Here is a 27187-nt window from a genome sequence, read left to right on the forward strand (position 1 = left end):
TCAAGGTCTTTCACATTCATCTCCTCCTTCCATGGTTAACAGCCACTTCCATGGTTCCAGTCCATTTTTATTCACTTTCTGTTTCTAGAGTTTTATAAATAGGGGCACAGCCAAGTTCAGGGAAAGGGCTGTAGTATCGGGTTCTAGAGCTGAGTCAAAACAGAAGCGGACATCTTGAGAGATGCAGAAAAAGCATTTTATAAAAGTTTGCACCCACTCATGGTTTTAAACAAAATCTTAAGAAATTAGGAAAATAAGGGTACTCTCTTAAATTAGTAAATTAAAACTACAATGAGATACCACTTTATACTCAGTAGAATGGCTAAAATAAAAAAGACAGAAAATACCATAAATCAGAAAGGATGTGAAGCAACTAGAACTCCCAACACTACCCGGAGGAGTATAAATTGGCAAAACCACTTTTCACAAAGATAGGGATAGAGTGAAAATAACAAAAAGGGACGGTAAAGCACCTTGGGGGCCAACATCAACTCCCTAGGGATGAGGACAAGGAGAGGGAACGGTTCTGAAACACGAGACCTGGCACTGTAAGAGAGACTGGCCAGCAGGAACCTCTTCTGAGAAAGGCATGCAGCCCCAGTAAATGTAAGGGCCACTCTTCAATTTCCCTTCCATTGCTCCTACTGGAAACCAGAGGACAAGAGATCAGGCTGATGAAATCCATACCGCCCAGCTCCCTGGGGCCCAGAGCAGGGTGAGACAAGAGCATGGATCTGGGGGTACAAAGAGAGAAAGTCAAAACTTGCTTTAAAATGACAAGACACTTGTCAGAAACGTCAAAACCAGAGCATGGACTCTGGAATCAGATGACCTGGGTTCAAGCGTGGCTCTGCCACAGACCAGCCATGAGGCCTTTAGGCTGTACACTTAACCTCTCTATGCCTCAGTTTTAAAAATAATAATCTACCTCATCGAGCTGTATAATAAGCAAAAGAATGAATATAGAAGAACTTAGCACATAACAAGGGTGATGTGATGGCTATTATTCTTAAATCTAAGTGTTCCCTTTTCCATATTCTATTCTCATTTACACAGAGTTTATTAAATCTAAATATGTCCTATATTTCGCCTATACTTAAAGAGACTCCTTTCAATAGAAATGTTATCCAATCTCTTTTCTACAACCTTCCAAGAAGTCTCTTAAATGTGACTTTCTTCATTGAAGCCTCCTCCGAGCCCATTACCCAGAAGAAGTCTTTTCTGTGCATCTAGAGGTCACCGTCCACTCCTCTCCAATGGCACATACTTACCACAGTCCTCACTGAAACACAGCCAGTGTCCACACATCTACTCTCATTTCCTTAAAACCAGGGACCATATCTCATTCTCACCTACCTTTGAGCTAACGATGGTGCCAAACACAACCCATGATATACGAATGTTTGTCTCCCTGACTTATACTGGAATTTTGGTGTACCGAACATTGCTTGAAGCAAATGTACTACTGGTTGACATTTTTAAATCCCGTAGGTCCACTGAGGATTTGCAGAGAGGGTTTCTGTTCGGTATCATCGTTGGTGGCAAAAAGGAGCTAATCATAAAGCTATTTACTGAGCACCTATTTACTCTGTACCAGGGTTTTCCTTACGTAGTATATGCACGTAACTTCCACTCCCAGCCCTTGAGGTAGGAGCAGAGGCGGGAAGTAAGGCTCCAAGAGAGAAGAGGGTCCGCCCAAGGCCGCTGCAGCTAGTGAGTGGCAGGGCTCCGATTCCCGCCCAGACCTCCACAACGCCCGCAGTAAGCCCTGTGGCTTCACACAGTTAGCGCCGACTGATGGCAGCTGTGAACAGGCTCTTCTGGGCCTTACCTACGTTCTTCATTTGCGCAATGAGGGAGAGCCGGATGCTCTCTTAGTTTGCTTCCGGTTGTGCATTTCAGAAGCTTTGTGTGTTGGTATCATGTGCCTGCGTTGATTACTGCTGGGGACATTTCTTTCTTTATGAAATCGGGTAGAAAATACGGGTGTTCTCAGTTTCCATCGTAAGTGCAAGAGGCAGGTTTGGTGAAACTGCGTTCCATGGGACTCGGATTTCCCCTTCTTCAGTTTCATGGGTGACAGTGAAGTCAACAAGAGTGTAATTTGTATTGGCATAAAACCAGAACACAAAAGAAAAGATTGAGACATTACTGAGTATTCCCATACTGAAAGGGCAAAGTTCACTTTTGTTAGCTACTCTCTCTCTACTCAGCAAGTATGCCGCTTATCTACCGGTAACATCCCAAATCTCTCTAGCTTCCCCACTATCTTTGGGAGATAAGCAGAAACCCAGATCATCTTGTTGAACTAGAATATATTTCATGATTAAGGGAGTGGAATCCAGGTAGCATTAACTAACCATGTAACTTCTGAACTCCACGTTTGTGATTCGTAAGGAAAGAAAAAGTTAATCTGTCCTCCTTCTACACTGCGAAAAAGAGAAAGATCCTTCCTTCATCCCCTCCCTCCCTACAATCCATCCATCCATCCATCCATCCATCCATCCATCCATCCAACCATCCATCTGTCCTCCTTGAGCTATCATCTGAGCCCCACTCCAGCTCGGGGAAGGCAGGCATCCAGCATTCATGTTGGAATTAGGACAAAGCAGTCACCCCTCACCGTGTGAACTCTTTGGTTCAAAAGCACCAACTCTCAGTCTGTAAACATGAAATAAAAAGCTGCCCAAAGAAGCATCCTATCTCTGATCATATAAAATTAAAATTTTCTATCTCACAACCAGAAAAAACAAACCTGCATGACTAGAGTCAAGAGAACAAACCAGCATTCCCACAAAGGGAAAGGACCAAAGACTTCAAATCACACACTACTTGGCTCAGAACCCTCCTGTGTTTCCCGTCACACTCAGAGGGAAAGCCAAAGTCCTCACACTGGCCAAGGGTCCAAGCCTGACCTGGCTGCCCACTACTGTCCTCCTTGCTAGCTCTACTCTAGCCCCACAGGGCCTCTTTCCAGATCTTCGGATGCATTCGCATGCCTTGCTTTAGGGAGCTTGGATGAGCAGAACCCTTTGTCTTGAACTGTCTTTCTTCAAACATCCCCATGGTCCACTGCCTCACCTCCTTCTTATTCTATTTCTATTTCTACGAGTTTTCACTCTGTTCTCCATTATTACCTTTTCTCCTTACTTGGAGATAGTAAATTACTGTTTGAGTGACTTAAATGTCAGAATTATTTGTTACTTAGCAATAGATTACTGAAACACCAAGGAAAATAGTTTCTCTACAAATGAGCTACTCTAAGAAGTTCCGAGAGAACAGTTTTAGTAAGCCCAGACATACTGTTGAGGTTTGGAACTGTTAAGGTGTTTGGCTGATACACCATGAGATCAGAGCTCATACACTGCTACATGAGTAAAAACGTATTTTGCTCTGAGAGCTGAAATGACTTGTCCAAGATCACACAGCCAGGTATGAGCAGATCTAGGAGTAGAACTGGGGTTCTCTTAACTCTGTTCATTATACACTCATTTACTTGTTCTACAAATATTTACTGAGTACGTTCTTCACATAAGGCACATAATGCCTGGAGCCAGATATACTGAGATGGTCCTTGTCCTTAGGGAGATTACAATTCATCGGATGAGATAGACCTTAAGCAAGGAATCGCTTAATTCTTTTGTGTGTCTAATCACAACTGTGATAAGAGGCTCAGGGGGACAGGGTGCTTTGAGAGTATATGATGTGGGGAGGGGGTCCTGAAATGACTTGGGGAGAACAGAAGGAGATGGTTAAGCTAAATCCAAAGGATGAATAAAAATTGACTGAATGAAGAAGGGAATGGGGGAACATTCCAGGCAGAAGTAAAAGCACATATGTTTTCCACAACAGCAACTACTTCTCATAGAATATGGTGTGCTTTGTTCTTCAATGCTGGGGTCAGCAGATAACTAGGAGATAATAGCCAGTAGAAATACACAAAATTAAGAGAGAGAGAGAGAGAGAGGAAATAAGGGTGAAGCTCTCCTGACTGAGAGACCTAACAAGGAAGTCACTAGACCAGGAGAACCTGAAACACCTAGAAAACTGAAAGACGGGGATGTTTAAGCTGTTAACAAATGGTTTGGGTTATATACCACCAAGAAAAAGGATCTCACTAGAAAATCCTGTAAACCTCAGTAATGTGTCTTTGCCCACTGCTTTCTTAGGCACACCTACTGCACAAAGTTTCAGATACACAAAATAAGGGCATCTCTGTGTCTGGGGGCAGGTTAGAAATTCTGTGTGAATTTCTCGGGTCACAGTCACTTCACAGTGCTGACAGTGTCTGTGGAGATGGCCCACCCAACTCCTATAACCACAGTGCTCTCACCTCCTCACCCCAGAAACGTCCCCTCCACTTGACTCAGATACCTGCACCCATGACATACCCTAGACCTCTCATCAGACAGAAATGCTCTACCCCTCAAATCTGAAATTCTTACCCTCCAAACTCTGAACAGACCTTCCAGCCTCCTCATCTTGCCACATGTCCTCTGTGTTGTGCTCGCCACACATGTTCTTCCATCTTCACAAAATATGGGGTCCATTGGCACCTCCATTCTCTCCCAAACTGTATGTCCCTTCCTACCTCGAAGTCCTTTCTCATCATGCCTGGTGTTTTGTCTTCCTACCCCATTCCTCCGTCAGGACTACAGCTGTGGGCCATCGGCTTCTGCTTTACAACCAGGCTGCTGAGAGCCGAAGGAAGTGATACCAATACAGATCACTGCCACGAACATGTCGGGATCTCTCCCCTGGGTGGGCCGTGGACGCCGCTCCCATTCCCATCAGCCACACCCTCCCCACAGCAGATGTTCACCGATCTTCTCAACCACCTCATCTACTGTCTCTCACCTCAGAAAAAGTCAAAGCCCACCACGCCAGAAGTACATCCGCTTCCTGCTCCTCTGCTCTCCGAGGAGACTGCCCACAAGTAGAGCCACAGCAGGGATTCGTGTGAGTCATTTGCTGAAAGACGTTCCTGGGAGACGGGGCACCTGGGTGGCTCAGTCGGTTAAGCGTCTGCCTTCTGCTTGGCCACGATCCCTGGTGTCCAGACCCTAATGGGGCTTCCTGCTCAGCAGGGAGTCTGCCTCTCCCCTCTGCTCATGCTCTCTCTCTTTCTCAAATAAATGAAAAATCTTGAGAAAAAATTCTTCTAAAAAAACGAAAGACATTCTTGAGAGAAACCTGTATATAGAAGTGAGGAGGGCAGCATGGCACAGAGGCTAAGATGTGGTTTTAGCGGAAGTCTACCCTCAGCCTGCTCCCACAGGATCCCTAAAGCATGAAAAACAGCACAGAGTTACCCACTTTGAGGCAAGAGGGACAGATGTTCACACTCTCTTGTCAGTCACGGGCTATAGACCACCCCCACGGGACGGTATGTAACCTGTAGGCATTTACCGCTCCTTTCAGCAGAGGACAATTTTCCATGAAAGAGCTGGGAGCCTTAGCAGCCAACACAGTGGCTCCGGGACGGGACACCAGTCAACCAAGAGGGTCTGGGCATGGCACCAACAGCAGCTCTTACAGCGGCCCAAGCCCACAACCTTACTCACATCAATAGTCTCCCTCTCATTGCTGAATCCCCCAGTATCTCCCACACTGCAGCCAGCTCCTACCCTGGAGGGTCACCACGGCCCTCATTATGCTCTACTTAGGCCATCAGCTCACTTTCCCTCTAAGCTCCCACATGGTGGGGGCCACTCACTCTTCTCAGGACCCCTGGTGCCTAGCACACAGAAGAAAGTTGATCTAAATGAATATTTTGGACTCAGAATGGTTCTAGAAGTAGGAATTTCAAGTCAGGTAAGAGTTTCTCTCTCTCTTTTTAAGATTTTATTTATTTATTTGAGAGAGAGAGAGAGAAAGCAAAAGGGGGGGATGAGTAGAGGGCAAAGCTGACTTACCACTGAGTAGGGAGCCCAACGGCGGGCTTGATCGCAAGACCCTGAGATCATGACCTGAGCTTACAGCAGACGCCTAACCAACTGAGGCACCCAGGCCCCATAGGTAAGGGTTTCTCAAAAAGAGAAGAGCCTCCATTCTTTGAATCTGATTGCAGAGGCGACAAGCATAAACAGCCCTTTAGAACTGGCTTTGACCAATGACCTCCATTTGCTAAATTCCGCAGATCCCCTATTTGAGTATCAAAGGCTACAACACAAGAACCACGGAGAGTACCACCCACAGAGCACCACAGAGCCCTTCTGCTGCTCATCTCAGGATAAACAACCAAAAAGCCAGGCTCTGTGGCTACTCTCAAGTTGCCAGTGTTGGGGAGCATCCCTTCTCATTAGACACCAACCTTAGCCATTCCTCATGCCATGTGGACATCACTCTCAGCACGTTCTTGACCCTGTTCATCTTCTCGCTGCTTTCAGCAGAAGGGCCTTGTGTCCGGAAATGTTCACCCTCTGGGAGACTTCTCCCCCATTTCTCCAGCTCCACAGTCCTCTCTTTCTGTGGGAAAGTACAATTGCCCAGTCCAAAGGTGTGAGGTGATCCTGTTGGACAAACAGGAACAAACCAGCAGTGCAGTATGTTGACTTGGCCCCAGGAGTGCCGCAGGCAGCCAGCTACATACCAGGGTGAAAACCCAAGCACCATGTTGTCCCTCCATTGCCTGTAAAGACTCATGCTTTCTACTTCCTTAAAGACCTGCCATGTGGGTAAAGAGTGAACGACTGAATAGGACAACGGAATGATGAGCATAAATAAAATCTGGAAAGGCCTGGAGGTTTAGGAAAGAGTTTGAGAAATTTGGCAATCATGTTTCTGTTGAGAAAGAGCTAGTCCACAGTGGGGGGGGGGCAGGGGAAAATCAATCTGGGGCACACACCAGGAGAAATCAATTCAATTAGGCAGGGGGCAGTGAGCATGGAGAATGAAAAAAATAAACAAGGGCCAACGCACTCATTTCAAAATTCAGAACAAAGACCATAAAATGGATAACTACAGCCTATAATAAAGTTAGTATTTTCAGGGCACCTGGGTGGCTCAGTTGGTTAAGCGACTGCCTTCGGCTCAGGTCATGATCCTGGGGTCCTCGGATCGAGTCCCACATCGGGCTCCCTGCTCAGCAGGAAGTCTGCTTCTCCCGCTGACCTCTCTACTCTCATGCTCTCTCTCTTTCATTGTCTCTCTCTACCTCTCAAATAAATAAATAAAATATTTTTTTTAAAAAGTTAGTATTTTCATTTTGTTAACACCCATTGAAGGTAAAAAGGGAAAGGGGCAGAAGAGAAGTTCAAGGGCGAGTAGAGAATGAGAAAGATGGCGGCGCTCTTCTCCTCCACTTGTGGACTTGCACCTCAGTCTTCACTCCCCTCACCTCTGGCTGAATCCACTCAGCCCCTGACAGGACATGAGTTCTTTCAAACCTACAGAATCCTCCAGTAGCTTTCCCTTTACCCTTTCCTGAGCAACTTAGCCGAATGCCACTACCATCAATTATCCCCCCAGAATTAGGATGGCTTGATTAGGCAAATACAAATATAGAACTCCCAGTTAAATTTGAATTTCAAATAGATAATGAATAATTTTTTAGTATAAGTATGGCCCAAGCAGCATTTGGGGCATACTTATACTAAAAATAATAATAATAAAATTCTTGTTTACCTGAAATTCAAACTTAATGAGGTGACCTGGATTTTATCCAGCGTCTCCACCCAGAATCTCACCATCAGAACTGAATTATGTTGAAATTATACATCTAGTAAGATTTGTATTTGTTTCTGGCGTGCTCTGAGAGGAGTGAAGGGAGGACCCACACCCCATAGCAACCACCCCACAGAACACGGGAATCTATGCCTAAACTCTAAGGTCACGTGGACAGGATCGTACACAGGGTTTAGTCAAATATGGAAAGTTGAAAACAGCAAACGATTTTCCCTGGGTGGCAATTATTAATGCAGAGTTAGGATGAGACTTTACAGCATGTTTCCTTTTTTTTGCTTCCCCTGTTACCAGAATGTTCTTATCAAAAACTTTAGACATAACTCGCAAAGCTTTAGGAACCACATGGTGAAATGGGTCCGAAATCTAAAATAATTTTGGAAACATAAAAAGTATAAAATGAGTAAAGAGTGTAATAAAGTAAGGAAAATCAAACTTTGTGATGTACCTTTGGAATCTGTTTTAAATTCCACAGTCAATTACTTTTCAATCCATCAGCCATTCAGACCTTCAGAATCCATGCTTGCTCCAACCGAAGAGCTCAGCAAAGCAGGCTAATTCTCATCAGCACATCCATCACTGGGCGAAAACATGCCTACCGCCAGCAGACACCAGCAAATGCAAGGAAGGCGGGAGGAAGTCAATGAAAAGGGCGGCAGCTTTAGAAGAAGAAAACGCTGCCTTCTGCCTAGTGTGTATCTAAGGGCTAGGGAAATGCTTCAAATTTACTGATGAGCCAGCCCTGTTGCCATCTGAGAAGCACACCACAACACTAGAGGCTAACAGAGACTCTCCCCTCACAGCAAACTGAGTCTAAGATCTGGGCCAGGTTGTCTGACCCTCAGAAACTTTTGTTAAAAAGCCTTCATTTTCTAGAAATGGTATCCAAAGTGCATTTTCCTTTTCAGGATCTCCAGTTCTTTTGCAGGCTTCATTGGACAATTCTGATGATCGCTCCCCCTAGGGTGTTTTTCCAAAATTAACATCTCTATCAGTCCGGATGTTCTGGCTACAAATAACAGAATACCCATCTAAAAATGGCTTGGACAATGGGGGGGTTGTTTTTTCACATAACAAGTCAAGAGATGGATGGCCCCAGTGCTGCTCAGGAGCTCCCTGACATCAGGGATCTGAGTCAACTTCCCACCTGTTTTCTTGGCCTCAAGACGACAAGAGAGATGGCTCCTGGGTGATACATTTGCGTTTGAAACCCAAAGCAGAAAGAGATTTGACTTACTAGACTTTCCAGAGGGGAATTTTTTCCTAGAAACCCCAGCAGGTACCCACTTGTGTCTCATGACCTGAGCGGACTCATATGCAAGGGAATCTAGAAAAGCAAGAATCCAGAATTTCTAGCTTCGCTGTTAGTGAAATGAAGGCTCTAACAGCAAGGAGAGCTGCCAGGCGGCTCCCCAGCTGGTACACACTGCCTGTCAGTGCCCTGCCATCACCTCAGGCCCAAACCATCACCCCAGGCACAAAGTCTTTCCAATGGCTTTATCTCTTGATTTTCTGTTTCTGCTCATGATACCAGCAATCGTTCTGTCCTTACTCTGGGAATCTCAGATTACCCTTAGACTCCTGCCCTTCCTAATTCCCATAACCAACCAGTCTCTGTGTCTCAGGATCACCCTTCCCCTCTCAAGGGGTCTTCTCTTTCTCCTTTCCTTGTGTTTCTAATCTAGCGTATTAATTTGGACACTCATCACTTCATAGCCGGACTGAAGTGCAGCTTTCTGCCCTCATCCCAGAAACTACTTTCTCATGTTTCCCATCCAGAAAACATCCAAAGATTCCCCCATTAACCACCAAAGATATTTAAAACCCTTTAGCCCCGGGGCACATGGTGGTTCAGTGGGTTGAGCGTCTGCCTTCCATTCGGGTCATGATCCCAGGACCCTGGGATGAAATCCCACATCAGACTCCCCGCTCATCAGAGAGCCTGCTTCTTCCTTCCCCTCTGTCTCTCCCCTCCTCTCATGTCACTTTCTCTCAAATAAATAAATAAAATCTTAAAAAAATAAAATAGAAAAATAAAACTCCATTAGTCTTACCCTGAAGATTAGCCACCCTGGGCTGCCATGGCTAAGAAAGCGGACTTTGAGGTTAAATGACTTGTATGATGTTCGGCAAGTAAGTTACCTCTCCAAGATTCAGTTCATTCATTCATAAGGTGAAGGTGATAATAAAACAGGGCGCACATGGGAAGTGTCAGTAAGTGGTTACTGTTATGTCTGCTGCCGTTCTTGGTATTAGGTCCCAGGCCCCCTACTATGAATTTGGGCGTGTGGGTACCTCATACATCCACAGTAGCTGCTGATCCTAACTGCTGAAATGAAGTCCAACTCTTCCACTGGCTGAACGCCCCTCTAGTCTACCACCGAGTACCCACTTTACAGACTGATTCTCTTTCTCTCCTTGATGAAGGTGAGTCCCAAGGCTAGGACCATTTTGGGCTGCGCTACTCTTCAAGAACGCTTCCACGACCTTCATTCACTCTGAGGTCATAAACCCTGGCTCGCATCCTGACGCATTCTTCCAAAGGATACTCTGCTTGCAGAAGCTGTCACCGGCATTTATTTTTCTTCATCTCACATCCTTGCCGCTTCAAAATGCAGAAATGAAGACATGGTGCTTCTTTGTTTCCTGATGCCACAGCTAGACTGTTGCGGTCCATTTTCAGGACTGGAGACTGAAGGTCACACCAGGAATGAAAGTGACGCACATACGACATTCTTCTTGCTTAGCATCGTCTTGTGATTTTGCTTTTTCATCTTCAAGTTTTTACTCCTCTTAATTCAATTCTTTTGCCAGTTTCCCCCAGCCAGCCACAATAAGAGACAATATTGTATATTAGAGCACCCGTTCTCTGTTTAAAAAATAACAATAAAAGGTGTACCTTAAAGAGAAGCAAGTCTGTGCCCTGCTAATCCTTGCCAGCCACAAAAGAATTCCTTGGAATTAATGCGCTTTTTTGCCCTCTGAAATTATCCAGCAGTGAAAGGCGGGGACAGTGCCCCAGTTCACCAGTTCGTTTTGCCAAAGTGCTGGCAGGGGGCTGAGCCCTGCACTCCCTTCTTCCTCCAGAGCTCGGGCCAGAGGCAGACATGAGAGTTTCCCCATGTTTCTGGTCTGCGCAGGAACACTTATTCGTGAGGGGTACTGACTCTGGAAATAGACCACCTGGGTTCAAATCATGGCTGCGTGACCTTGAGCCCAATCCTTAACCTACCTACACGTGAGCTCCCGCATCTATATTGAGGTTACAAATGGACTGGCCTCATAGGATGGTGTGAGAATCGTGCTTGTTAATACGTGTAAAGCGCTCGGGGCGCTGCCTGCTGTATGATTAAGAGCCACATAAGTGTGAGCCCTCTTTCCCTTGGCTTGGCCACCTGTCAACAGTCTTGACGGCTTACTGGAATACTTCCTAAACATTCCCCCAAAGCCCTCTATTCAAAACCTCAGGCCAGCCTATGAATCAACCAATTTCACTCTGCGGAAAGGAGTCCAAGAAGAATAAATGGGGAATGCTGGATACAGGGGAGCTAATGCTTTATCAGGTTCTTAAGAAATCTGGACAATAGAAATGCAAACTGCCTTGCCTAAAGGGGGTCCATATTTTATTCCTCGCCAGTGAAACAATGTTCTCCTTAAAAGTCAAACAGCATCCTTCTCACTGCCTACTCTCCATAAGCTCCGACTCAAATACACATGCCACAAGAGAATTGTTAATGTCTGCACACTTCAAATGGTTTTGGCTCATGCCTTGACAAGTCCATTAATCCTAGGATCTCAACTCCAAGGTCATGTTCACATCACAAAATCGTAACCAGAGCACCTATGTGTGATGTTACTCTTACGATAAAAATGTGGGCTAAGATTTTAAAAATCTTTCTAGTCCTTCTTCTCACTTAGCAAACTCCCTTAAAAAATAAATGCTACAATTTATACATGTAAGTGTTTTTTCTCCCATATTGTGCTTTTTAAAAAAATCATCTTCAATAACACCTCTAATGGCACGATACTAGAAACTAAGATCATTTGAAAGAAGTTGGTTGCAACTTCTTCTTAGTTTCAGGATAACAATTTATGGGCACATAAAAACCATGATGGCACACATAGTAACAGTTCTTTTCACCAGAAGACTATATACATACTTTGAATTATCTGTGCTTCAGGTCTCTTAGCTCAAAAAGTGACACTAATGAGAAGCAAAAAAGGCCAAAAGAAAGAAGGATGGCAAAGAACTAAGAAAGCAAAGTCCCTAGAATAATCTGAAATTGGCTCTATCCATCCTTTGAGAGTTGACTAATAGAAACAGGGAACCTCTGTTTCCACTCTATAGTTCCAGTTCTTGGTGAATACTGTCTGTGTTCCAAGTGCAGTAGCAAAATAATAAATCAGAGTGAATTCAATGTAAGTACGACCCCATTCAAAGAGACTAAATGTTTAGTACAATTCGATTTTCTGTGGTTCACCTACTAGTTCCCAACATGGGTTGGGATGGAAGGTTGGTACAGAACCAAGAAGTAACAGCCAAGCCAGATACACACCATAAATAAGACGACTTTTAACACGATTGTGTTAGTGAAGGAGATATTTCTAAATTAAAATTGTAATTTCTAAATTTAATTTAGAATTTTAAATTCTAAATTAAAAATTACCTTTCTTGGGGGGATTGGTAAATAGATGATGGAGATTAAGGAATGCACTTTGCTTTTTCTTTTCTTTAATGAAGACTTTATTTACTTATTTGTCAGAGAGAGAGCACACACGAGCGGGGAGCGACAGGCAGAGGGACACATGGGCTCCCCACTGAACAAGGCAGCCTGAGGCAGGACTCGATCCCAGGACCCTGGGACTGTTACAGGATTTTTTCTCCATGGGTGCCTGTGGTTCTTGGCCACATTTGAAGAATGAAGAGGTAGACCAGACAGAGTGCTGGGCAGCAAAGCAAAGTTTTTGAGTGATAGCAAAGTGATGGCACAAAGCTCCCAAGGAAGGAGGGGATCCTAGAGGGTTGTCCGAGGAGTGCACTTGGGATGAGAACTGAGTGGTGAATGGAATTGCTGAATCACGATGTTATACACTTGAAACTAATGTAACACTGCATGTTAACTAACTGGAATTAAAATAAAAACTTTTTAAAAATTACCTTTCTCCCCAGCAATTCTACTCCTGGATACATATCAAAGGGAACTGAAGATACATGTTCACACAATCACTCTGTACATGAATGTTCATAACAGCATTACTCACAATGGTCAAAGGTAGAAATAACTCAGATATCCGTTAGCTGAACAGATAACTAAAATGTAGTATATCCATATAATGGAATACAATTTGGCAATAAAAAGAAATGAAGTACTAATACATGCTAAAATATGGATGAATTGGGTGACTGGGTGGCTCAGTCGGTTAAGCGTCTGCCTTTGGCTCAGGTCATGAACCCAGGGTCTTGGGATCGAGTCCCACATCAGGCTCCCTGCTCAGTGGGGGAGCCTGCATCTCCCTCCTCCCCACTCATGCTCTCTTTCTCTCACCTTCTCTCTCTTTCTTCAAATAAAAAATAAATAAAATATGGATAAACCTTGAAAACATTATGTTAAGAGGCCAATCACAAAAGGCCACACAATGTATGATTTCATTTATATGAAATGTCCAAAGTAGGCAAATCGACAGGGACAGAAAGTAGATTAGTGCCTGCCAGCAGCTGGGGAAGGAGAGAACAGGGCATGACTGCTGATGGGTATGGGGGCTTGGCGGGGAGAGTGATAAAATGTTTTAAAATTGATTGTGGTGACAGTCGCACTACTCCATAAATACACTAAACCTCATGGTACAGTTTAAATGAGTTTTATGATATGTGATTTATATTTCAATAAAGTTTTTTTTTAAGTTTCTTTTCTCTCATTCTTCGCCCAATAAATATTTATTAAGCAGTTGCTCAGTACAAGTTACAGGGTTAATAGCGAACTATTTAAGACACACAGTAGACCTTTGTCTTTCACAAGGGACACTTCTGGAAACATTTCCAAATTGTCAAATAAATGATTACCACTAGGGCTGAGACACTGCACAACTATGGGGGGTGTCATTCATTTTGGAATCTATGTGAATGATGTCCCTAGGAGCTGTACAGAGTAAAATCTCACGGCCATACGGGGTGGTCCTGGGGGCCAGGAAGAGCCTAGCCTGTAGCTTTCTTTCCGGGAATTCCCCCTCCCCATCACTGCCAAAGAACCAATTCTTTCTCTTTTTACTTTTTTTTTTTTTTTAACTTTACAAGAACTGAGTATGTGCGAATGGTTTGGAATATGGACAGTTGTTCAGCCGAGCCATAGGGTTTATTGCCAGCACTCAACGCAGATCTCCAAGGAAAAGGTCCATGCTTCCCTCGACTGCTTGGCGCTACCTCCTTCCAAAATTTCTGAAAGAGGTTCCAATCCATCATGTGGCTAGAAATTGTTAATCTTCTTTATAGCCAAATAATCTTTTTCTGCATATTTGAAACATCCTTTTCAAAATATTACTAATTGCCATCCTCTGTCCCCTCTGGCCTCTTTGAACTGCTGAATACTCAACTCTCCGAGCTTTTGAAGTAAATACAGCCAGCAATCAAGAATGTATGCTTTCTTGATCAAACCCGTTTGAGTTCACTTGTATCCCAACCAGCAGAGATGGAAACTGCCGATCTTTAAGCCAATGGCGGTGCACACATGTACTCTTCTATGCGTCAGAGAGGGTGGGAGACAATGAGTCACGTTCATGATAATTCCTGCTGTGTTTGCTCGAGGAGCAGGAAAGCAGAAAAAATTGAAATGACCAAACTGAGACCATATTAGTATCTATGTAATGCATCATATGACGATGTAGGACTAATTTCCCAAAACCATAATTCTTTTTTTTTTTTTTAATTTAACCAGGAGTGCCTGGGTGGCTCAGTCAGTCAAGTATCTGCCTTCAGCTCAGGCTATGATCCCAGATTCTTGGGATCGAGTCCCACATCAGGCTCCCTGTTCCACAGGAAGTCGGCTTCTCCCTCTCCCTCCGCCTGCAACGTGCCCTGCTTGTGCTCACTCTCTCTCTAGCCAACAAATAAATTAAGTCTTTAAAAAAATTAAAAAACATTTAATTACAATGACATATTTCAGACATATAAGGTATAAAAAATAGTAAACATCCCATGTCCGCACCACCATACATAAGCCGTAAATACAACCGTAGCCCTGATCACATTATTCTTTTTTCTATTTATTTTCAAATGACTTGGGGAAGGACAAAAAAGTGATAGATAAAGCCTCTTCAAGAACTGCAGAACAAAACATGGGTGACATCCAAACCAGCATTCTGGAAAGATGCTGCCTTGCATAGATACAAAGGGATTTACCTGACCAACGCTAACGCCACTCCCCAGACCCATTCCATCAGGACATCTCAAATACTCATTTTTTTTATAATTTTTATTTTTTTAAGATTTTATTTATTTATTCATGAGAGACAGAGAGAGAGAGAGGGAGAAGCAGGCTCCCCGCTGAGCAGGGAACTCAATGCAGGGCTCGATCCCAGGACCCTGGGATTGTGACCTGAGCCAAAGGCAGACACTTAACCATCTGAGCCACCCAGGTGCCCTCAAATACTCATTACTAAAGCATCCAGGCTCCTCTGCAGAGGTGAACGAACATAACTTACCCATTTACAGTGGGCAGATGGGTGCATGAAAATACCATAAGTGGCTACATCTCTAAATACTTATTTCTGCAACAAAATCTCCCAAGCCAGTAGACACGTAACTCTTCTCTCATGAACGTTCTATCAGTTTTTCTCCTTGTATTAGGGGGAAAAAGTAATTAGGAGTTTATCTACTTTCTGATCCTTCTTACCAACACTAGCCGGGGAAGTTTAAATCCTCCTTTTCAGTTGGAAATACTAAAAAAAAGAAAAGAAAAAAGCCCAGAGCCCGGGCTGTTTGCAGGCAGCTGGTACCAGTAAGAGGCAGGAAGGTTGGGGACAAAGGTAAGGAGAGCAAGAGATGATTGACCCCCAATGTGACACCTCAACTCCTGAATCCAGAGAATGTAGGGCATTGAAATAATATGGAAAGATGACTAGAATGGGTTTCCTATGGGATCGGAGAAGGGAATGAGTTCTTTGATTATCTAATATTTACTGTGAGTGTAATTATTGCACTGGATTCCACCCCCTAAAGAGACCCAAGTGAACAGACCCAGGAAGGTTATCTTCTGGCTGGCACAGTAAAGAAAGGTCAGGGGCCCCAGTGTGCTCTCCCTTTTGACAAGCCCTGCTGGGCAGCATGAGGACTTGGGTCTGCGAGAGGGCAGTGGGAGACAAGGAGGGGAGGGAGACAGAGGGCGGCTGGCCCAGGCCATTTTCTCAAATGTCAGGCCCATCGCCCAGGCTCTGCAACCTACACTCTAATCACAGCCTCTGACTTGCTGTGAGCCGACATGGAGTCTCCCACTCACTACATCTTAGCCACAGTTTTGCAATCCGAGTAAAATCCCCAGGATTAGAAAGAAAAGAGAATTGAAAGACTATTCCTGCTGACCCATCATCAATCCTCTTAAGACCTATTTTTTAATTTGCTTTTTGTTTTGTTTCTCTTCCTAATCTCCCTGTTCATAACGAGCTCCAGTCCTCCCTTGATATAAAAGAAAGTGTTTACTAAAAATTATGGACAGAAAAAGAACCATCCTGCACACCTCACGTGTTCTTTATCAAGTATTGATACTGACTTCTTTCTGAAAATAATCACAGATGACTTTATAAGAGAGAAATTGTGTGTATGTGTGTGTGTATACACTCACACATATATATCAATCATACAAACTATATGTACACATATATGATAAAGTAGGAAGAAAAACTCAGGGCAGTGATTTAAAGATTTAAAAACTAATATAATCACTGTAACTGAGCATTAAGAATGGTTTTAAGCCTCCAGACCATTCAGACAAAAACAGAAAAAGGACAAATTACGCGTAGTCTTGCTACACGGGGCAGTGGTCTGGGATTCCCTAAGGATGTGGGGCTGTCCTTTTCTCTTTCCACACATCAGGTTAAGTCAAATATTATCTAGTTTAACAAATGTTGCTCCCAGTCTCTCCATCTTTTTTCAGTCATATGAATTAGATACACTTCATAAACATTCTCATGTATCTTCAATCCTTACTTATTCGTCCAAATTCACAGGGACTCCAGACTCACAGAAATTGTAGCTGAACCCATCCTAGCTAACCGGACTCCCACGCTTCATGGAACCCTGTAACACATTCCCAGAAGCATGATCTTAATGCCATAGGTTATACATGGGGGATTAAGAGACGAAAGGAGAGCCTATCTCTCCTAATTCCCGATCTCTTGCTATTCCTGCTTAAGAGAAAGAAATCCATTCCAGTATACCAGAGGAAAATAAATTTACACAAGCAAAGATCGAACTTGGCACAAAAGGTTTATAGGGTCAGATGTTTTGATAGTGAGGGAACCTGATAACAGATAAGCCCATGGACTTCTTTGCCGCTCTTTTTTAACCAAGAAACAGAAGAATGGAAGGACCCAGCTAAAAAACTCAATGTCTAGAGATGAATTGGATTTTGTTGCCACTAAGCTGATTTACAAGAAACGCAGTAATCTGATGCCTAAAGGCCAAGTCTCTTAATAATGGATGGTTCCGCATTTACTAAACTGTAGAGAACAGATCCTTCAGCGTTCGGTGGAGGTCACCTAATTGAAGCAAATGGCTTTGGGGGTCTAGCAAAAGAGTGGAGAGATCACCTCTCCTTATGTATGAAACACACATGCCTCTCTAACCTAATTAGGTAACTGAAACTTTCACAACAAAGAGTTTCCGAATTACCCTAAAAAATGGCTGCCTCTAGGTTCAGACAGCAGAGTCCCCACCAAAGTCTCCCTTCCCCCACCGTAGGCCAGTCCTCAGAATACTGCCGGATTTGTAGAACAGTGTTGCTGTAAACATTCATGTATTTCACGTACAAGATTTTATGTAGACCTATGTTTTCATTCTCTTGGGTATATACCTAGGAGTGGAATTTCTGGATCATGTAGTAACTCTATTTTTTTAAGATTTTATTTATTTATTTGACAGAGATAGAGAGAGAATACAAGCAAGGGGGATTTGGAGAGGGAGAAGCAGGCTTCCCACTGAGCAGGGAGCCCTATGCGGGGCTCAAACCCAGAACCCTGGGATCATGACCTGAGCTGAAGGCAGATGCATAACGACTGAGCCACCCAGGTGCCCCAGTAACTCTATGTTTAACTTTTTGAGGAACTACCCGATTGTTTTCCAAAGTGTCTGCCCCATTTTACGTTCCCACCAGCAACGCATGAGGGCTTCAATTTCTCCACATCGTTGCCAACCCTCGCTATTGTCTGTCTTTTCCACTGCAGCCATCCTAGTGGCTGTGAAGTTGTAGCTTGTTGTGGTTTGCGATTTTGGTTGCATTTCTCTGAGGACAAAGGATGTTGAGCACCTTTTCATGTGGTGTTTTTTGTTTGTTTTGGTTTGGTTGTGGTCATTCACATATTTTTTTTGGAGAAATGTCTGTTGAAATATCGTGCTCATTTTTAATGGGGTTATTTGCCTCTTTTCATTGTTAAGTTTTAATAGCTGTTTGTCTTCTTTATTATTTAAACTTTATTGAGGTGTAATTGACAAATACAATAATTCTTTATATATTCTGAATAATAGACCTTATCAAATATAGGATTTGCAAATATTTCTCCCATTCTGTGGGTCATCTTTTCATTTTCTTGAAAGTGTCCTCTGAAGGAAGTTTTTAGTTTGATAAAGCCATTTATCTAATTTTTCCCCCGTTGGTTAACTGTGTTTTGCATGCCCTAGCTAAGAAACCACTCCTAATCCAAGGTCAAGAATATACAGTAATTTTTTAAATTGAGATATAGTTCACATACCATTCTTAACTTTTTTACTATAACCATAGCACATACACCAAAAAGTACACACAACCTAAATGCGTAACTTAATTATTCTAGAACTAGCATCCAGGTCAAGAAACAGAGTATTGCTGGATCCCAAGAAGACATCCTCTAGTATCTCATCAGTGCTTCCCAATCTTAATACCCTCTCATCTCCATGACAAGATTGTGGCTTTTAAAAGCAAGCCCCAAATTAGATCCATTTTTATTGGAACAGTGTTTATTACAGTCGTTGATAGCAAATATTGTTGGATGAATTTACAAAAAACAGAAAGTCAGTCAATTTGACTATTTAATAGTATCTCCTGCAATTTTCGACGGGTGAAGAAGTTTAAATTATTGCACAAAGCTGTGTTTCTCCATCTGTTTTTGGTTTTTGCTTGTTTTGCCCCAATCTGTCTTAGTTACATGACACATTTTGATTAGTTAATGACTTACTCTAGATAAAGGAAAGAAAATAACAGTGTTAAGATAAAATAGCTGATAGTCATTTATTGCATGCTTACTGTATGCCTGAAAGGCTGCCAAGCATTATGTGGATCTTCACAACGCCCTTAATGAGATGTCTCTTTGTCTCTTTGTACCTCTTCCCTTATCTGCTCTCCCCCCAACCCCCGTTCTTTAATTTCTACCAACAGAAGTACTAAGGCTTACCAAGGCTAAGTAACATGTCCCGGATCACACTAGTAACAAACAGCAGAGACAACCCTCAATCTTCCCAGATAATTCAGATGCCCAAAGTACCTGAGAGCTGCCCTTAAACCTGGTTAGGAAAAAAGATGCTCCCTAGATCCCTGGTGGCTTCCTCAGATGTTCTTTCCAGTGCATAGATGCTTGGAACAGGAAGTATTCAATAAATTCGTGTTTATTATAACACATTTCCTTATTGTTGGATGTTGAACCCATTCTTGGTGCTTTCTTGTGTCCCTTTCTGACCAGGAAACAGGCTCTATGGGTAAAACTGAATAAGTACCCCCTCGGTAACATTCTAACTGTTCCTGCATTTATTTATTTATTTATTTATTTGGACTCAAGAACATGTTCAGTCTTTTATTTAGAAACTAGAAACAGGGCACCTGGGTGGCTCATTCGATTACGCGTCTGCCTTCAGCTCAGGTCATGATCCCAGGGTCCTGGAATCGAGTCCCAAGTTGGGCTCCCTGCTCAGTGGGGAGTCTGCTTCTCCCTTGGCCTCTGCCTCTCTCTCTCTGTCTCTCATGAATAAGTAAATAAAATCTTTTATAAATAAATAAGCAAGTAAGTAAATACTATAAATAGTTACCAAAGTAGATTAAGCCATTCTGTAACAGACTCTTAGGTGTGTATTTTTTACTGCACATCCCAAGGACCCAGCAGAAATGGTGGGTGGGAGGCCTTCCACACTTCTGGATGCTAATAGAACAGGTAATGGGCAGTTGTCAATGGATACATTTCACGCTGGGGGAAAAAAGACAATTTAAGGAAGTGAGCGACTTCTGGGTAGGAATGTGGTACAGCATGTTCCTGCTTTTAGATTTTCAATGTAAGGGAAAGTGTGTGGTCATAAAGAAAGAAGGAAGTAGGACCGGTAAAAGGTAAATATATCTGCAGGTGACTGCAGAGCCATGTGATTCCATAGAGAAATACCCAGAGCAGATTAAAGGTCCCTTAAAAAGGTCTTAATAAGTCCCTTAATAAGGTCCCTTAATAAGGTCCTTCTTCAGTCAAGACCTAAATGGTTCTTTTTCAGCATGAAGATAAGTGACATTTCATCATAAAAATGGAGCTGGATATTATGAAGTAGTGCACATAAGCTTGCCCCCACACATACATACGCTTCCTTTTACCTCTTCCCTTTATAAAAAGGCGCAGACATAGCACCAGATAGGAACTTGACATTCTTGGCAACTTTTTCTTTTTTTAAAGGGGAAAGAGGGGCCAAAGGAGAAGATGAGAGAGAATCTTAAGCAGGCTCCACGCCCAGTGCAGAGCCCAATGTGGGGCTCGACCTCACGACCCCGAGATCATGACCTGAATGAAAATCAAGAGTCAGACACTTAACCGACTGAGCCACCCAGGCGCCCCTCCTTGGCAAATCTTTGAATCAGCTTTTAATGAAAATACAACCAAGACCTAACTGAAGAACTCTCCGTTAACATCACTACTTTCTGTTTATGGTGTTACTGATGGGCTGTCACCCGATGGTGCGGTACTTGTCTCATTTACGGCACAAAGATGGGAATATATTAGATGAATTAAATTCTGCCTGAAATGTGGGGTGCTAAATTGCCCATAGCTGGCTTGTGGCAGTGCGCTAACAAAGTAATGAATTCAGTCTGAGCCTAGAGAACACAACCTTGGCAAAAGCCTTCTTGGCATTTTTAGCCTCGTTCGTTAAGTGGCGATACATTTTCCAAGAGCTTCATTAGCAACTGAAGGTGGGAAAATCTATTAGGCCATGCAATTATCCCTTTACTGCGGGGTCAGTCCTGTTCCAGCGACCATTCTACACAATGTGGTGATGCAACCTCTGTTTTCAACTCTATGAAAAACTCTCAGTCAAGAAAGGTTATTTTATTTTTTATTACACATTACCTTTGTACATCATTTTTTTCCTTTTTATACTTATGTTTTTCTTCCTTCTTATTTTGCCATCCAAAAGTATTCCTTTATCTGTAGTTAGTTTTATTTTAGCTTCAACAGTAACTTATTTTCCAAGTATTGTATTAAAAGGAATGTTCTGCAGAGTAGAGTGAATAACATTTTCTATCTTTTGAGAATTGGCTTTCAAGTATATAGTGCTTTGTGGTTTCAAAGCATTTTCACACACAAAAACTCACTTGAGTCTCACAGAAACCCCATGGGGTAGACAGAGAGACGCAGTATATTTAGTGGCTCTGGGTCTGGGGTCAAAGGACAGTCTTTACGTCCCTTTCTTCAGCTGCAAAGTAGGGTTTATAATAGGACCTGCTTCATAAATGTGTTGTAAAGAAGAAATGAATTAATGCATATAGAGCATTAAATTTGGGCACACATTAAATACTTACTGAGAGGCAGTTATAATTTTTTTAAATGTTGTTAAATCTTATATGTCAATGACAAGTAAAGCTGTAAATGAGGAGAATTTTCCAGAATTTACCAGATCAGATAGGACTTAGCAGACCCATTCTCGACATTTTTCACCTTAAATCTCAAGCTTCCCTTCTAGGAAGCTCCATATCTTCACCTGTCCATTGTCTTGTCTTAGTTTCGGGTGTACAGTGTAATGATTCAACAATTTTATACTATAGTTATGCTATGCTCACCACAAATGTGGCTACCATCTGCCACCATATGACCCTATTACAATACTATTGACTATATTCCCTATGCTGTACCTTCTATTTCCATGACTTACTCATTCCATAAGTGGAAGCCTGTACTTCCTATCTCCCTTCACCCATTTTGCCCATCCCTCCACCTTCCTCCCTTTGGCAACCATACCTTTGTTCTCTGTCCTTATAGCTCTATTTCAGCTTTTTGTTTATTTATTTTGTTTTTTAGATTCCACATGTCAGTAAAATCACATAGTATTTCCCTTTCTTATCTGACTTATCTCACTTAGCATAATACCTTCTAGGTTCATCCACATTGTCTCAAATTGCACAATCTCATTCTTTTTTATGGTTGAGCAATATTCTATTGTGTATACACACCACATCTTCTTTGTCCATTCATCTATCGATGGGCAATTGGGGTTGTTTCCATAACTTGGCTATTATACATAATGCTGCTATAAACATTGGGGTACATATATCTTTTTTAATTGGCATTTTTATTTTCTTTGTGTAAATACCCAGTGCTGGAATTACTGGCTCATATTGTAGCTCTATTTTTAATTTTTTGAGCTATTTCCATAATACTTTCCTCTGTGGTTGCACCAACTTATATTCACACCAACACGTGATATTTTTTTTTCTTTTTAATTCTAGTCATTCAGCAGGTGTAAAGTGATGCCTCATTGTGGTTTTGATATGCATTTCCCTGATGATGAGTGATGTTGAACATCTTTTCATTTGCCTGGTTGATATTTGTATATATCTTCTTTGGAAAAATGTCTAGTCAGGTCCTCTGCCTACCTTTTTAAATTGTTTTTTTTGTTTTGTTTTGTGTTTTGTTTTTTGGGTTTTTTTTTTGGTGTTGAGCTGAATAACTTCTTTACATATTTTGAACATTAATCCCTTATTGAATATATCATTTGCAAATATATTCCCCCCAGTCGTTGACTTTTTATTGATGGGTTTTTTCACCATATAAAAGATTTTTATTTGGTGTAGTTTGGAGAGTTGACTTTTGCTTTTGAATCCCTTGTCTTAAGAGACAGATCTAGAAACATGTTGCTATGGCTGATGTCAAAGAAATTACTGTCTATGGTCTCTTCTTGGAGTTTTATGATTTCAGGTCTCATATTTAGGTCTTCGATCCATCTTGAGTTTATTTCTGTGTACATTGTGGAAAAGTGGTCCAGTTTCGTTCTTTTGCATGTAGCTGTCCAGTTTTCCCAACACCACTTAGCGAAGAGAAAGTCTTCTCCTTGTATATTTTTGCCTCCTTTGTCATAGATCAATTGATTGTATAATTTTGGGGTTTTTTTCTGGGCTTTCCCTCTTGTCCCATCAATCTGCATGTCTATTTTTGTCCCAGTACCATATTGTTTTGAGTATTATGGCTTTGTAGTGTTATCTTGAAATCTGAGACTGTAATACTGCCAGCTTTGTTCTACTTTCTCAAGATTGCTTTGCTATCCAGAGTCTTTTGTGGTTCCATGCAAATTTTAGTACTATTTGTCCTAGCTTGGTGAAAACTGCAGTTGGGTGTTTTGATAGGGATTGCACTGAACCTATAGATTGCTTTGGGCAGTATGGTCATTTTAATATTTGTTCTTCCAATCCATGAGCATGGCATATCATTCCATTTGTCTGCATTGTCGTCAATTTCTTTCATCAGCGTTTTTTTAGTTTTCAGAGTAGAGGTCTTTGGTCTCCTTAAGTTTATTCCTGTGTATTTTCATCTTTTTGGTGTAATTGTAAGTGGAATTGTTTTTTAAATTCTTTTTTCTGGTACATTGTTATTAGTGTATAGAAATGCCACAATTTCTGTACATTGATTTTGTATCCTGAAACTTTGCTGAATTCATTTATTACTTACAATGATTATTTTGGTGGAGTCTTTCGGGTTTTCTATGTATAGTATCCTGTCATCTGCAAATTGTGACCACTTAACTTCTTTTTACTAATATGGATGCCTTTTCCTTTTGTTGTCTGACTGCTATGGGTAGGACTATGTACTATGTTGAATAAAAGTGAGAGTGGACATCTTTGTCTCATTCCAGGTCTTAAAGGAAAAGTTCTCCATTTTTCACCATTGAGTTTGGTGTTAGCTATGGGTTTTTCATAATGATCTTTATTATGTTGAGGTATGTTCCCTCTAAACCCACTTTGTTGAAAGTTTTTTTTTCCTTAATGGATGTTGAATTTTGTCAAAAGCATTTTCTTTAAGTATTGAGATAATCATGTGACTTTTATTCATTTTGTTGATATGATATAGCACATTGATTGATCCTTACATCCCCATAATAAATTCAACACAATTGTGGTGAATGATTTTTAAAATGTATTCTTGGATTTGGTATGCTAGTATTTTGTTGAGGATTTTTGCATCTATGTTCATGAGGGATAGTGGCCTGGAGTTTTCTTTTTTTATAGTGTCTTTGTCTGGTTTTGGTATCAGGGTAATGTTGGCCTTGTAGAATATATTAGGAAGCTTCCCTTTCTTTTCTATTTTTAATAATTTAAAGAAAATAGGCATTAACTCCTTGTTAAGTGTTTGGTAGAATTTAGCTGTGAATCCATCGGATCCTGGACTTTTGTTTAGAGTTTTTTTTTTTTTTATTAAAGATTCAATTTTGTTACCAGTAATTGGCCTATTCAGATTTTCTATTTCTCCTTGATTCTGTTTTGGAGTATTATATGTTTCTAGGAATTTTTTCCAGTTCTTCTAAGTTGTCCAATTTGTTGGCATATACATTTTCTTGTTTCTTTTTTAATTTATATAATTATTTGAGAGAGAGAGTGAAAGTGGAGGGGAGGGGCAGGGGAAAATGCAGGAAGAAAATCTCAAGCAGAATCAAGAGCCAGACACTCGGGGGACCTGGGTGACTCTGTCAGTCAGTTAAACATCTGCCTTTGGCTCAGGTCATGATCCCAGGGTCCCGGGATCAAACCCTGAGTCAGGTTCTGAGCTCAGAGGGGAGCCTGCTTCTCCTTCTCCTCCCTGTGCATGCTTTCTATCACTATTTCTGCTCTCTCAAATAAATAAATACAATCTTTTTTTTTTAAGACACATTTATTCAGCGTCATGATCAGACTATTACATTTAGCAATCAACAGCATGGGTGCAAAAAAAAAAAAAAATCTACATTAAAACCCTTTGTTGGAATGCTTTACACTTTCCACAGAACAGAAACTAAAATAACCTGTTATACAATTAGTCACAAATACAGTCCTCGAGTTTTTTTTTGCCCATACACATGAGTATTGTCTAAAACATGTCTTCTTTGTAGCAGCTAGGCCCTGCCACCACTGTGCTTGGCTGAGTTCACAAATCTGTTGTAACCTGTAGCTTCCCTGTCACTTCTCTGGCTCTCCTCTCCTGCTAAGCTTTGTTTCCTGGCAGTAATTAAAACCTTCTGCCACTGCCGTAGCTGCTGCTGCTGCTGGAACCACCATAGCCACCTTGGTTTCGTGGTTTGACGAAGTATTGGCCTCCACCACCATAAGGGCCAGAGCTTCTTCCTCCAAAACTGCCTCCTTTCATGGGTCCAAAATTTGAGGATTGATTGTTGTAACTGCCAAAATCATTATAGCTTCCGCCACCTCCAAAGCTGCTTCCATCATTACCAAATCCATTATAGCCATCCCCACTGCCACCATATCCACCATCACCTCAACTGCCACCAAAGCCACCTCGACCACTGAAGTTTCCTCCGTGACCAAAGTTGTCATTCCCACCAAAACCACCTCCACGACCACCACTAAAGTTTCCAGAACCACTTCGACCTCTTTGGCTGGATGAAGCAGTAGCCATCTCTGCTTAGAGAGCGCTTTCCTTACTTCACAGTTGTGGCCATTCACAGTATGGTATTTTTGAAGGACAATCTTGTCTACAGAATCATGGTCATCCAATGTTACAAAAGCAAAACCCCTCTTTTCGCCACTGCCTCGGTCAGTCATGATCTCAGTCACTTCAATGTTCCCACACTGTTCGAAATAATCTCTTAGATGATGTTCATCAGTGACTTCTTTAATGCCACCAACAAAAATCTTTTTCACAGTTAAGTGGGCACCAGGTCTTTGAGAATCTTCTCTTGAGACAGCCCTATTTGGGTCCACAATTCTTCCATCCACCTTGTGTGGCCTCGCGTTCATGGCTGCCTCCACCTCCTCCACAGTGGCATATGTGACACACCCAAAGACTCTGGGGCGCTTGGTGTTTGGATCTCTCATTACCACACAGTCCATAGGTGTTCCCCAGTGCTCAAAATGGCTTCTCAGACTCTCATCGGTTGTTTCAAAGCTCAGACCTCCGATGAAGAGCTTCCGCCGCTGTTCAGGCTCTTTGGGAGACTCTGACTTAGACATGATGGCGGTCGGAGGGGAGACTTTAACCATGCTTACTCGGCGGTGCCCCCGGGCAGAAAGGAGTAATCTAATGAACGTATCTCAATACAATCTTTTTTTAAAAAGAAAAAAAAAAAGAGCTGGACACCCAACTAAGTAAGTCACCCAGGAACCGCATGTCATATAAATTTTAACAGTGGTCTCTTATAATCCTTTATATTTCTGCGGTGTTGGTTGTTACTTCTTTCATTTCTGATTTTGTTTTCTCTCTTTTTTCCATCATGATGAGTATAATTAAGAGTTTGTCCATTTTGAAAAAAAGGTTTACCAACTTTGTTTATCTTTTCATGGAACCAGCTCTTGGTTTTACGATCTTTTCTACTGTTTCTTTTTCTTTTCTTTTTTTTTTTTTAGTCTATATTTCACTTATTTGTGCTGTGTTCTTTATTATTTCCTTCCTTCTACTCACGCTGGGCTATGTTTGTTCTTCTTTTTCTAGTTCCTTTAGAAGTAAATTATATTGTTTACTTGAGATTTTTCTTATTTCTTGAGGTAGGTCTGTATCACTATAAATTTCCCTCTTAGAACTGCTTTTGCTGTGTCCTCTCAATTCTGGACTGTTGTATTTTCATTTTCATTTGTGTCTATGTATTTTTTAAATTTCTTCTTTGATTTTTTGTTGACTCCTTGGTTGTCTAGTAGCATGTCATTTATCTTCTATGTGTTTGTGTTTTTTTCAGTGTTTTTCCTGTGATTGATTTCTAGTTTCATACTGTTATGGGTATAAAAGATGTGACCAAAAGAATACGATTACAATCTTCTAAACTTATTGAGATTTGTTTTGTGGCCCAACATGTGATCTAACCCAGAGAATGTTCCATGTGCAC

At 41.8% G+C, this 27187-nt stretch overlaps 1 protein-coding gene and 1 pseudogene across 1 annotated transcript in view; both read right to left on the reverse strand.

Moving 5' to 3' along the window:
• Positions 1 to 27187, reverse strand: part of LOC111149141 (protein Shroom3-like) — a 288780-nt gene that overhangs the window by 233784 nt on the left and 27809 nt on the right. The gene's annotated exons all lie outside the window — the stretch shown is intronic.
• LOC111149142 lies at positions 25353 to 26321 on the reverse strand (annotated as a pseudogene).

This window comes from Enhydra lutris, unplaced genomic scaffold (genome assembly GCF_002288905.1).
Source record: "Enhydra lutris kenyoni isolate GAN:26980312 unplaced genomic scaffold, ASM228890v2 scaffoldscaffold21, whole genome shotgun sequence".
Lineage (NCBI taxonomy): Eukaryota > Metazoa > Chordata > Mammalia > Carnivora > Mustelidae > Enhydra > Enhydra lutris.